Raw genomic sequence first — 11,507 nt, forward strand, 5'->3', positions numbered from 1 at the left:
ATTGAAGTAAATTACTCAATACTTTTTGGAATCAGATGTTACAATGTGCTCTTGATGTTAATAAAAGATTTTCAAACTGAAGTTATTTTAGAAGATTACTGGATTTGCCAATATATAAATATTTGACAATTACAATTCAGTTTATAATTACAAATTCAGTTTTTAATTCATTTTTTTATGAAAATAAGTTAGTTCCCTTGTCATTGATTCTGCTTATCATCATAAAACCATGATAATTAAACTCTGTATTAAACTTCAGTGACAGTCCTCTGTCATTGTTATTCAGTAGAGGTAAACAATGTAAGTACTGAAACTAAAGAGAAAAGCAGTAGCAATATGCAACACAACAAAATTAAAACGACAGCATGACATATTTAGTCTAAACATGCTATTCCTCATCTAATAGCCTAGACATGTCAAATAAAAAGTAAAGGAATCTTATAAACTTGACCCTCCAATGTATTTTCTATTGGTTGCTTAAGCAATTGTGAAATGAAATATGTAGAAACCATGTCAGCCTTAAAATCAAATTTCAATATAATGTTAAAACTCACCAAACTTGTATTAATTATTTTGATTTTTTTAATAGCTAAGACAAAAAAAAAAAAGCAAGGCTATTTTATACCAAATTAGTTTTTATGTCAAATTAAATAAGAGGAAATTAAATATTTCCTTCTAAGTAAATAGAAGGAAAATGTTACAGAAAATTGAGAGTTAAAGAGAGAGAACTATATTGGAAGTCCGCCATTTTCAAACTTAGTTAAACAACTTTGTATTAAACATCAGTTATAATCCAAGCAACTCTTTAAAACTCTAGTGAGTAAATATTATTTGGATATCTTTTATTGTCAGCAAAGGGACATAAACAGAGTTAGCAAGATCCTGTGCTCACAGGGTCTTATATTACATCAAGGTAAGGGGAAGATAAAACACACATTTTTTTAAAAGGTAAACAATAAAAAAATACTTCATATATTTTATTGTACATTGTTGCTGGGAGAATTAAGTGTTGTACTTAGAACTCCACTGGCAGAGAACAACTGGAATCTAGTGCCCAATTTCTCCTGGACTCCAGCCTATGTGCCTTTTTCGTTTGCTGAACTTAATCTGTATCCTTTCACGATAATAAAATATCATCATGAGAATAAGAGGTTTTCAGAATTCAGAGAGTCCATTTAGCAAGTCACTGAAATGGAGAGTAGTAGTCTTAGGGACACTGACCCAGAAGTTTATTGGGCATTAAAGAAGAGATGTCTTATAGGCTGTTGGCTAAGCAAGTTGAGAATTATAGGAGGAATCAAAACTGGTAATAATGATTTGAGTCATTGGCATATGAATGATAGACCAAAATATGGGAGAGTCACCTAGGAAGTGTCCCCAGGAAATCACCTAGAGAGAGTCTGATTTAAAAACAAAATGAATTGAGTTGCAGCTTTTAGGAGCTCACATTATTAGAAGGAGCCCAAGAGGACACAGAAGCCACTACTTGTAAACAGAAAAATCCCAGAAGGAGTAACAATCAGATGCAGCAGAGGAAGGCATCCTATAGAAGGGGCTTACTGGCCCAAGATCCTGAAGGATGAATAACATTTTCCTGTTCATTTGGAAAAGGACCCACATACAAAGAGGTAAAATGACTCATAATTTATTTAGTTTGATAAAACTGATATATTTAGTGATTTAGCATTTGAGGGAGGCACTTAAAATACCCTGATAGGCAGAATAATGGAGCCCCAATTGTTCATATTCTAATTCCGGGAATCTATGACTATGGAAAGGGGTCTTTGCAGATATGATTAAGGATATGGATTTTGGGATGGAATTATTCTGTACTATACAGGTAGACCCAGTGTAATTACATGAGTTATTTAAAATGGAAATCCTTTCCTGGTTGTGGTAAGAGTGAGAGATGTGATGACAGAAGCAAGGGCAAAGACATGCTAAGTTGTTGACTTTGAACATGAAGGAAAAAGTACAGAAGTCAAGGAGTACACCTAGAAGAAAACATAAGCAGTAAACTCTCAGCCATTACCCCATATTCTCACTGATATATTTCATCAGGCAAGCGAAACAAAAGAAAAAATCAATAAATGGGGCTACATCAAACTAAAAAGATTTTGCACAGCAAAGGAAACCATCAACAACAACAACAAAAAGACATCCTGAATGGGAGAATATATTCACCAATGACACATCTGATAAGAGGTTAATATCCAGAATCAAGAACTAACTTATTTTCATTAAAAAAATGAATTAAAAACTGAATTTATAATTATAAACTGAATTGTAATTGTCAAATATTTATTCATATATTGGCAAATCCAGTAAGCTTCTAAAATAACTTCAGATTGAAAATATTTTATTAACATCAAGAGCGCGTTGTAACATCTGATTCAAAAAAGTATTGAGTAATTTAATATGCTGACAACAAATGTACACCAATTTATGAAAACTTCGGGTGCAGATGAAAGCCTAAGAAATGAAGGGAGCATATTTAGGTAACCATAACACACCCCATTATCAAACCAGAGATTGAGATTGGCACATACTAAAAATGTTGCTAAATCTTAATCTACCACACCAAAAAAAAAAAAAAAAAAAAAATCCCGTAAAAAAATGGGCAAAGGACCTGAATAGACATTTCTCTAAAGAGAACATGCACATGACCAGTTGACATATGAGAAGATGCTCAACATCACCAATCATTAGACAAATGCATATAAAAACCATAATCAGATATCACCTCACAGCTGTCAGAATGGCTATCATCAATAAATCAACAAACAAGTGCTGGCGAGGATGAGCAGAAAAGGGAACCTTTAGGCACTCTTAGTGGGATTGCAAATTGGTGCAGCCACTATGAAAAACAGTATGAAAGTTCCTCAAAAAATTAAAAATAGAACTACCGTGTTTCCCCGAAAATAAGACCTAGCCGGATAATCATCTCTAATGCGTCTTTTGAAGCAAAAATTATATATAAAATTAATATAAAAATTAATATAATTCACATATTATAATATATTATAGACCGGGTCTTATATTGTATAAGATCTGGCATTATATTACATTGTATTATATTATATTATATAAGACCCGGTCTTATATTATAGTAAAATAAGACCGGGTCTTATATTAATTTTTGCTCCAAAAGATGAATTAGAGCTGATTGTCCGGCTAGGTCTTATTTTCGGGGAAACACAGTACCTATGAACCAGCAAATCTGTTCTTAGGTATTTATCCAAAGAAATCCAAAACACAAATTCAAAAAGATATATGCACCCCTGTAGTAAAGCATAAATAGTGACTGCAGTACTATTAGTGACTGTAGCACTATTTACAATAGTCAAGATATGGAAACAACTGAAATGCCCATCAGTAGACGACTGGATAAAAAAATTATGGTACATATGCATAATGGAATATTACTCTGCCATAAAAAACAATGACATCTTACCATTTGCAACAGTATGGATGGACCTAGAGATTACGACGCTAAGTAAAATAAGTCAGATTGAGGAAGACAAACACCATATGATCTCACTTATATGTAGAATCTAAAGAACAGAATAAATGAACAAACAAAACAGAAACAGACTCATAGATACTGAGAACAAACTGCTAGTTACTAGATTCAAGGGGGATTGGGAAGCTGATTGAGGAAGGTAAAGGGATTAAGAAGTACAAATTGGTAGTTATAAAATAGTCATGAGGATGTAAAGTACAGTATGGGGAATATAGTCAATAATATTATAAAAACTATGTATAGTGTCAGGTGGGCACTAGACTTATCGGGGGGAATCACTTCATAAATTATTTAAATGTCTAACTACTATGCTGTACACCTGAAACTAATATAAAAATATTGAATGTCAACTATAATTTTAAAAAGTAGTCATGGGGATATAAAGTACAGCATAGGGAATATAGTCAATAATATTGTAATAACTATGTACAGTGTCAGATGGGTAATATACTTATTGAGGTTATCACTTTATGAGGTAAACAAATGTCTAATAACTATGTTGTTTTGTGCAACTGAAACTAATAAAAAAAAAAAGTCAAGGAGTGAAGACAACCTCTTAAAGTTGAAGAAAACTAGGAAATGAATTTTTTCCCAGAGACTCAGGAAGGCTAGCAACCTTGAAAAACCTTAAAGTTAGGCTAATGAGATGCATGCCAGATTTCTGATCTATAGAATCCCACAATAATAAATTTGTGTTTTTTAAAATTACAATTTATTATAATACTAACAAAAAATACTAATTCAGAAACAAATTGATGATATTCAGGTTTTTTCATTTTGTCCATACACTTGAAATATTCTTTTAAAAAAAATTCTAAGGAAATGACATTAAAATTTTCATTTTAGTTGGGATCTTCAAAAATACAAGAAAAACTATTTTATAATCCTTGAACTCTTGCTGTTACATAAAATGCTTATTTTTTTGAAAATCAGATGTCTTAGGAAGACAAATTTTTGTTTTCTGGGCTTTTACTGACCAAAATAGCAATATCCAGAATGTTGCAGCACCAGGAGTTCAATAAATGCTTAAGAATGACTTTATGTAATTTTCTTCTAATTGCTGCCATGCAAATCATAGTCAGCTGTAGAAGTCAGGAGGCCAAAAAGAAAAAATTCTATAAACCTACCCGAAATCTACCAAACCAGCCCGCCTTTTATCTGTTTTACATATAAGATGTCTATGGAACACTACACTTAAATAAAAGGTCTGTTGCTGCTTTAAAAAGTTGGAAAACTAGTAACCTGAGTCATTTAAGTTCTGAACAGCTCATTAGACCTCTGGTTGTCTATTCTGAATAAAAATGGTGGTCAATGGTGCCACCATACTATTTACCCAGGCATAAAATTTATGAAATTGGGACTCCCTTTCATGGTACTTAACTGTGAGCTCCACAGAAAATAAGAAAACATCTTGATTATCCCCCAGTGCCCGAAGTGGTGTTAAATGATAGAAGTTACTACTTCCCAAGTATGTTGAACAGAATACTGGTATCATGAAAAGCTCCAAACCAAAGAACTTCGATTAGTCATATAAATTTAGGAAAACTGAATCTAGTAAGAGAATTACAATGCTTTTGAAAGCTTTGTGATAAAGATGGCTATTTAACTTTAGTCAGTGTTTCCTAAAGTTCCATGATCACCAAGTTCTTAGAATGGGGGTTGGGGAATATGGTGGGAGGACATTCCATGGAGCTGGTGTTCCCACAGAACACATATTCAGAAAAGCTTTCCTAAGCTGTATTCAGAGAAAGAAAATATTTTCACATACTGGTTGGAATTCTTTGAGTAAAGACAGTTTTACTCTAATTATGCTATTTTTCTTTAAAGGACTTAGTTCTTTGTTATAGATAAAGTCACTGCCATGGTATGTCTCTGTCTCTCCATAAATTGTGTGTGTGTGTGTGTGTGTGTGTGTGTGTGTGTGTTTTCCTTCAGTGGTTGTCTGTCAGTCTTAGTCACTGTCTTGTACTTGTCTTGTACTTTTTTTAGTCACTTGTCTTGTACTTTTTCTCTTGAATTGCCTTGGGTCTTGAGCCACTAAGGGAGCTGACTCTACTACTCTAAAGGCCAGTTCTCAGCCTGAAGGACACCAGGAAGGATAAACAGCCTTAAGGACATCTAGATAGGTTAACTCGGGAACATAGAAACCTGATTCAGAATAGACATGCCAGGATGCTCTGAGCATACTGGTTCTCTAAAGAAGAGGAAATCCTTAACTCCGTCTGTCTCTTGGTGGACTTCTGTACCCAGCTAAGACAGAAAGCAGCTCTCTTTTAGCCACACACTTGAATACATCATCAACATTTTCATCAAGGGCATAATGGAAGATAGAGCCTTCATGTGCTTTGAATACAGGACAGTTCTGTTCCTTGAAAAGAATTTGTAGCCTGCTGAATTCCTTGTTTGAAATTCTGATAAGTAAATCTCTGTTAACTGAGTGATAGTATTGCTGCCTTTTATATATCCCTAGATTTTAATGAAGTCATTAAATTCATTTTTAAAAGAAGATAAAGCCAGATATCAACCCTGACCTTGAGTGTCTCACTGACAACCACTTTTCATATAATAGAAAACATAACTTTGAAGGACAATTTTGGTTAATTTTTTCCTAAAAAAAAAAAAAAAAAAAAACAAGTTAATCTCTATATAACTCAGTTCCCTCATCTGTGAAATAAGGGAATTTGTTTAGAGTGCTGCTAAGGTCGCTTACATTGCTAACGTGTGGCTAATATAATATAAACTATTATATATATGTAGACTTCCACTGTTTTCATTGTTAGTAGTAATAATAATAACAAAGTAATTCCATGCATACATGCACCACAATATTATATTGTATATAATTTTGTATAACTCAGACAACAGTAAGGTGTTTATCTCAGCAATTTTGTGAAGAAAGACAACAAGGAAACTGCCATTGAAACAAAAACGGAACTAGAAACCTAATTATATACATAGATGAATTTGTCAAATGATCCAGTTTTCCACTTTAATTGTTATATTTTTAACCTGAACTTCTCAGCTTCATAAAACAGTTTCAAAATTAATACTTTATTTTATTAGATATTTAAATATTTTCCCTAGGTATTGTTGACTTGTGTTCCATGGAACTACCGGGAATTTCATGTTCCTCCCTTACAGCATAGTGTTCCTGTATAACATTAAAGCCAGGCTTTAAAAAGTGACAGTTTGGGAGGTCCCAAAATAGGACTTAAAGGCTCCTTCCTGTGACTTCCTTCCAAAAAAAATATTTCAGAGAAACCCAATGGTTTGAGGATGGTCTCTCCATTATTTTCTGATACAAGTTCATCCTTCTTCTTAAAAATGAAGTAGGATCTACACAGCTTCTCCAAGTTGCCTACATATACCAGGTAGTACAACTCTATTTATTGTATTCAAGTATTCACAAAGATTAAGTATGTACTCTGTGCCAAGGATTATGCCAGGTCCTGGGACCACAAAGAAGTAATTAGAGATTTCGCCATGTAGATTCATTGACCCAATAAGCATAATTTGAATTTAAAATATTGGTACATAGTAGACCTTCAGTCAATGTTGTTAAAAGAAAAAAATAAAAATAAAAAACTGTCCTTGGCACCTGAATAGATCATAAAGAATAAAGAACAGAAGGAAAACTAAATACCTACATCAGAATATAGTATGACTTTTTCTAACTCATCACTCTGGCATAATTCATCGGAATACCACTTAAGTTTGAGGTTATGATATTTTCATCCCAAACCAGGTTGCGCCACAGTTGTTTTTCATATTAAGTAAAGGACCAACAAAGAAAATCCCTGGATATAGCACAGCTGCCTGACAAGTTTAGTGCTAGAACAAGACCCAAGCAACTCACTGGTCTTGGTTCACTGCATTATGCTGAGGATATATCAATAGAACTGCAAGAGAGCCTCCAAGCAGGGTCAAGTCCACATGGCTGACAAGAGAAAGCAGGGGCCAATGAGCTGAAGCTAGCAGCAGAACAAGCAGGGCAGCAGTAAGTACGTGCCTGTAATGAGACGTTTTCCCTCTTCTGCTGTTCTCGTTATTAAACAGCAAAAACAGAAACTCTAACAAGTGCAGTGGATGGGAAAGAACCTAGGGATATGGTCTCTTGCTATAATTTGTAAACAGTAGTTTTCAAAGTGCAGAGAACTCAAGATTTGAGCTTCTAGAAGCAGCTCACGACTGGTGGGAAAGAGATGGGGATCATAACTCAGTCTTCTACATTTGTTTATTCAAAAATATGCATTTCATTATTTTAAACAGATATGATGACAGTGCTCTATTATAAATGCATTTTATTTGAGGTGACAATCTCCAGAACCCCTAATCCAAGCAAGAACTTCATTCTTTCTGGCAAGGATCCCAGAGAGGATCTCCATAACTCAAAAACTTACATATTATTATACTTTTGTTCAGGACCAAACATTGCCAAAAATGCTAGAAATGCACATATAGCCAAATCAATCTTAGGAACAACAATGGATATAGCAGGTAAGAACCTAATTTCCAATTTCAAATAGACTTAACATTCAGAAATGGATCAATATATGCAGAGATCATACTTTCACCATAAACAAGATACAATATTTGTAAATCTTTAGTAGAATTTGTCTACTTTGTATTGCTTAGGAATTATTTGCCCTTTTCTACATATAAAATTAACGTTTCATATTTTTTTAAAGAACTACAAATAATACTTAATGAAAACCCACGAGCACAATGAATAATGTACATTTCAGTACATTAAATAAATGCTAATTTAAACAAATTTTTAAAATATTGAAGTACAAATAAAATCAGTGTAAAGAAAATCTTGAATTATAATATTAATACAGATACTTTCTATTGCTATCACTTGACTTCTGTTAACCTTAAATTCATCTTGGTGAAATAATATTTAAGTTTCGATTTTTCAAATTATTTTGAAGCCAAAGGAATATATGCCACGTAGTGAACTGTAAGCCCTTTGAGGGCAGGGACCATGTCCATTGATTACCTCATGCCTGGCCCAATGATGCCTTCCACCTGAACACTGCTCACTAAATAGTAGTTGAATGAACAAGTGAATGGAAGAATGAGTGAAATAATGAAAGCATAAGAATCTAAACACTATCCTGATAATTCAGGCACAACTGCTGTAGAAAAAGGAAGAGTCAAAAGAATGGGTTATTAAAATTAATCGTCCACTATAATTGAATTCATAAGATAACTTGACTTAAATTCACTAAATAATTTCTCTCCAACTACAGACACAATAATTTGATATGGGCCCAGTTTCAGCATGAACACCGGATCTCTGTGATCACTCAGAATTAGCCCTATTTTATTTGACTTTGTATTCTTTCCCAACAGAGAAGAGTATTTCTTACCTCTGTTGAGAATTCTATTTGTCTGCTCATCTCCATTTCTCTAAGTAACCAAAGTGTTAAACAAAATGTCTCTATTTTGATCAAGACAAAATAAAATTGAATTAAACTATATTTAGTTCTGATTTCTGATGAACAGTTTCTTGGCAGTATTACAAGTTTAAAAAATTGCTAAATTAGGATGAGATGAACCTTCTTTATTTTCTTGACATTTAAAGACCCAGCTCTCTTTCTGACTTAAAAATATCTGAAAAAATGAATAATGTTTATCTCATAGTCTACATAGCAAATCTGTGATATTTTTATTCTACCTTTATAATCAACATTTTTTTGTCTCTTAAAAAAGAAAGAAAAAGAAAAGGAAATGGGGAATAATTACTGTTAAAAAACATAATATAGTACTTTGCAGGAACAAAGGACAGGGAATAAATTAAAATCTATTTAGAATCTTAAAAATTAAAGTGTCTTTTCTTGACAATTCTAGAAACTTCATGAAATATTTGTACTTATTATAAACCCTTGTAACTTTCATGGTGGTACGATTTTTAGTTATTTCACAGCATAGCATGTACTTAATTCTCTAGAGGCAAATACTCATGAGTCCACCTTGATTACTTTTTACCCAGCATTTAATTGGAAGAAATCAGTGAAAATAGCATATTAGTATAACATCCCATATTTAAAAAAATGTCTTGGGTATTTTCACAAACTCCAAAGATTAAAGTTTTCTTAAAAAAAAAAAAAAAAAAAAAAAAAAAAAAAAAAAAAAAAAAAAAAAAAGAAAGAAAAACAAAACAAATACATTAAGACATTCCCACTTTTTTTTTTCACCTTCTACAATTTGACTCAGAAACTTAACATTCATTTTTGTATTAGTATCCTTAATATGCAAAGTTCCATAAATTACTGTCTTGAGTTATGGAAAATTTTAAGAATTCAATGCAACAAAGTTTAACTTACCTTAAAAGAGATATGTTTTCATAAACGCTTTTTAAGACAACCTCAGTTCTCTGGTCAAAAGCAGTACAAAGACTTCCCTCTCTTCTCTTCCTCTTCTCTGAGACCCACTGAGTTGATGGTTCCCTCTCTGTCTGTGATAAACACAGCAGAAGACTCTCAGAGTTTGTCCTCACTCCTGATGCCACACACCTTTTCTTGGCACTTCATTTAGTCCCAAGGGAAAATTCCTACAGAAATTTCCTTCTCCATAATCTCTTGACAGATGGCTATGTTGGCAAGAGTCTTAACTCTTAGGAGTGCTTTAATAGGCTTTTATTCTCCCACATTGCCTCCTCACAGGTTTTATTTTTTAATTGCATATTAGTTGATGCTCAATGTCCTAACAGGCCAGAGCATCATTGCTCCCCAGCTAATTTGCTTTTTTGTTTTAGATTTCAATAAATTTGCAAAGCTACTTTCCTTTTAATGTTTCATTATTTTTCTTCTCATACTCAGAGGCAGTTAGGAAAACGGCTGAATTATTTTTAAAACACAAACTAAATAAATATTGAATTGTTCAAATACAAATAAAGTAAATTTACATGGGCATTGGTAAAGTTGTAAACCAAGAAAAACAAAATCTTTCAAATACCAGTTTTATTGATGTTACATGTGTTCTCTGATAAATGCCTTTGCTATGTACTCCTCTGTCTCTCTCTGTTGCTCTCTCCCCCTCCCCCGACCCCCCACCCCTCCAGCAATCATCTATTTAGAGAAATAATAAGAAAACATATCCTGAAATTACAGTGTCAATTGTCATCTAGATGATGTTACTTATGATAGTAAAGACAATACTGATTTCTCAATTCTTTCATTCTTATTCTTAAATAAGATAAAAATAAGGATGATTAAAAAAGGAACAGCAAACTAAAATGCCAGTAAATATAGGCAAGGATTTGAACCAATCATAAGATACCAATAAGAAGTGATGAGAACCATGGCAAACTGAAACATGTATTCCTCTTTACAAAGGACAATGGCTACTCATCTCCAGCTAGTCACTGTCTGGTGGGAACTCAAACAGCATTGTGAGAACTATGTGTTTTTCAAGAGAATCCCCATATCTGGATTTTTATGTGAAAAAATATCATGCTTTTTAAATGTTAGAGGATAATATGGGAAGTAAGCCCAACACCTACAGCCTCGCCTTTACCAGAATATTGCCATATAATGACTTCTGAACTAGAAGGTACCGAAATGAAGCTAATGCCAACACCAAAGTATTCTCCTTCATTAATTATGAGCTCTTTTCTCATATGTAAAAATGATGATAATAGTGTAGACTAGTAAATCAAGTAAAAACCAAACCTATAATAATTCTTATCGAAGACCTCAGGAAGGGCATTAGCTGAAAACCAGGTAATTTATGTGAGCAAAGTGTAGCTCAAATCTGGATAAGAAGTCTAGGTCTAAAAATAATAATAAAAATCAACTTCATGCATGAAGAGGGAGTGAGAAATTTTACTTTATTTTATCTGGATTTCTTTGTCTTTATCTAGTACTAATCTATGTAATATTTTTTTTTTTTTAGCTACACAATCCATGCTAAATGCAGAAAGAAAATTTTTTAAATTCTTGTAATTTCATTACTAGTAAAATATTAGTTTATAATC

The 11,507-nt window shown here is 32.9% G+C and overlaps 1 long non-coding RNA gene across 1 annotated transcript in view; it reads right to left on the reverse strand.

The window, feature by feature from the left end:
• LOC117024442 (uncharacterized) overlaps positions 1–10,022 on the reverse strand; it is a 49,993-nt gene extending 39,971 nt beyond the window's left edge. The window contains exon 1 of the long non-coding RNA XR_004423452.1: positions 9,856–10,022. This is a non-coding gene — a long non-coding RNA (uncharacterized LOC117024442). The remainder of the gene's footprint in view (positions 1–9,855) is intronic.
• Between the last annotated feature and the right edge of the window lie 1,485 nt (positions 10,023–11,507).

This window comes from Rhinolophus ferrumequinum, chromosome 7 (assembly GCF_004115265.2).
Source record: "Rhinolophus ferrumequinum isolate MPI-CBG mRhiFer1 chromosome 7, mRhiFer1_v1.p, whole genome shotgun sequence".
NCBI lineage: Eukaryota > Metazoa > Chordata > Mammalia > Chiroptera > Rhinolophidae > Rhinolophus > Rhinolophus ferrumequinum.